This window comes from Sinocyclocheilus grahami, unplaced genomic scaffold, assembly GCF_001515645.1.
Source record: "Sinocyclocheilus grahami isolate Dianchi unplaced genomic scaffold, SAMN03320097.WGS_v1.1 scaffold365.1, whole genome shotgun sequence".
Taxonomy (NCBI): Eukaryota; Metazoa; Chordata; class Actinopteri; order Cypriniformes; family Cyprinidae; genus Sinocyclocheilus; species Sinocyclocheilus grahami.
The window spans coordinates 429544-432096 of NW_015505544.1; the positions used below are offsets into that span (position 1 = coordinate 429544).

The following is a 2553-nucleotide window of genomic DNA, read 5'->3' on the forward strand; positions in this document are numbered from 1 at the left end:
AATGGGGTAAGAAACAAGATTATTTTTCTTACCCCATTGGCAGATTATTTTGCTTGTTTCAAGCAAAAGCTCACTTAATTTTTACTTGTCTAGAAAATCCCTCTTGATTTAAGAATTTTTAGATATTTTGTCAGGAAACAAGACAAAAGATCTAAGCTAGAAAAGCATTTTTTTGCAGTGTTGGAATTGCCAGGACAATTTTTTTATATAACTCCGACTGGATTCGTCTGAAAGAAGAAAGTCATATACACCTAGGATGCTTCGAGGGTGAGTAAAACACAAGCCAATTTTAATTTTTGGGTGAATTAACCCTTTAACCATGTGTAACTGGGTAAGGAATAGCCCAGGTATGATAGGCTGATGACATGCCAGCCTATGAACCAATCAGTGCTTCTACTCCTTTGTGATTTGTTAATATGGTTTAAATTCTATGAACCTATCAGTGTTGGCATTGAGAATACAAAAAGGGAAGGTTTTGATTGCTCAGGATGCATCATTCTTGGTACTGGACCCTGAACAGAAGTGGAAGTACGTCATTATGAACAAGGGATAGGGGTTGGTGCATCTTACTGTTGTTGTGTTTTAGCAGTTAGGTCTTTTTCAGGTTAGTCTCCAGTGTCAAAAAGGATTTCGTCGTTTATAAGGAGAGACTTTATTTGTTTGTCTTTTTTTGGTCATCAGCATGCTAGTGGCCGTGGTCATGCGTGGTGAGCAACCATGCATATTGCTAGATGGTAAATCTCTCTCTGTAGGTATGATGGGAGTTTATCATGTGTTTTAACGAGTGTATCATTGTAGATAATTTTCTTGTTTTGTTCAGCAGGTGTAATTGCACATCCAGGGGTTTCCAGTAACTTGTTTGGAGATGAATGTACATCAGCGATGTGACTGCACTGCTGCTTTGGTTTTAGTGTTTGTTGGGTGACTGTTTTAACTTCGTCTGTCTTGGTCTTATTTTGGTTTATTTTGTTTGTATGGGTTTTTTCTTTTTCTTATTCATTCATGAGCATCCATTCATTAATATTTGAGTTAGCTGGGAGGCAAGTAAGATATATATATATTTGGCCTTTGTCTGCCATTTTGTTACTCCCGTTGGTGCATATGACTGCTCATTTGTTTTATATTAGTTTTTTCTTTTTGTTTTTCATTGATTGTACAAGTAGTTGTTGAATCTCTGTGTGGACTCCTTTTAGAGTAGATTGTTCTGTTGTGGTATGAAAGTGAGAATTTTGGATGTGTTTATTGTTTGTATGAGTTAACTGTTTTGTCATTTAGGAGTAAACTTTTTTTTTAAAGCAGGGGTTGCAGTCTTTTAGCGTGTCGATGGAGTGCAGTGCTTAACCAATTGTATTGCTCTCACAACTGTGTGCTCTGTGTATGGTGTGAGGTGAAAATCCAAAAGGTCCCCGCTGGCCATTTCTCTCCTACTGCTTATTTCGGTAACTGGTGTATTTGGTTTTTTTTTTTGGTTTTTTTTTAAGTCTTGACTTTAAGTAAAGACTTAAGTGATCTTGTGTACAAATGTTAAATGTAATGTCTCATTTGTGTATATAAATAAACCGCTACATTGTTATACCTTGTCCATGTCTCCATGTTCACCCTGCCTTTGGCAACGAACCTGTGTGCCCTTGCATAGGGCTTTTGTGTCCAGGTATATTCTGGGTGGCATAGTCTATTTTGTGTACGTTGTGATTGGTAACTTCCCCTACCTGACCACTTTGCCACACATGGTATTTTTTTTTTTTTTTTTTCGTATTGATTACCATTTGTATAACCAGTTTTACTAGAAATACCATGGTTAAAATATGGTTAGTGTAGCAAAACCTTGGTAAATTTGTGGTTACCATGGTTTAACTTTAGTAACCATGGATTTTTGGTTTTGTGGTAAAACCATGGTTGATTTTCATAAGGGTTGACATTTTGGCTTCATAGGTTCTCTAAAAAAATTTATTTCCTCATTTCAGTGAAAAAATGTTTTTGTTGATTTCAGTTAATTTCACATGTTTTCGTGTGCTTTTGCAGTCTCTGCTATATTGCACGCGCACACACAGACTATTTTGTGGATGAGAAACACTGATTAGATTTCTTTTTTTTTTTTTTTTTTTTTCGTTTATTCCTCTCATTGGTGGTTGAGTAAATGTTGTGTGTGGTTTTGTTTTTTTTATTGAAATTCTCTGAATTATACTAACTAAAGCCTGGTTTCTAATTTCTGTGTTTTGGGGCCTTTTTTGAACTACATCTCATATGTATTGCAAATTAAAATCTCAGAGCTTTTGAGGTTTTTTTTGTTTTTTTTTTACCTAATGATGTAAAGGTCTTTGCATTCAGTGCTGTGAACTGCAAACAAAACAAGATACTAAATCCAGATTAAAAATATTGAGTCTCACGGAAATATGGCCATCCAATTTTCATTAAGAGTGCTCATTATCTAACCAGCTGTGTTTGCTCCTAGACTATCCTTCTGAAAGACAACAGAAGAATTATTTACTTGAATTTTGATTGCAGTATTTATTACAAAATACTTTTGTCGTTGTGGAATACATGATCACCACC

At 35.3% G+C, this 2553-nt stretch overlaps 1 long non-coding RNA gene across 1 annotated transcript; it reads left to right on the forward strand.

Annotated features, from left to right (window-relative positions):
• The first annotated feature begins 504 nt into the window (after positions 1-504).
• On the forward strand, positions 505-1558 carry LOC107549186 (uncharacterized). The gene is made up of 3 exons (XR_001604536.1): positions 505-604; positions 682-734; positions 821-1558. It is a non-coding gene; the product is annotated as an uncharacterized lncRNA (long non-coding RNA).
• The last annotated feature ends 995 nt before the right edge of the window (positions 1559-2553 follow it).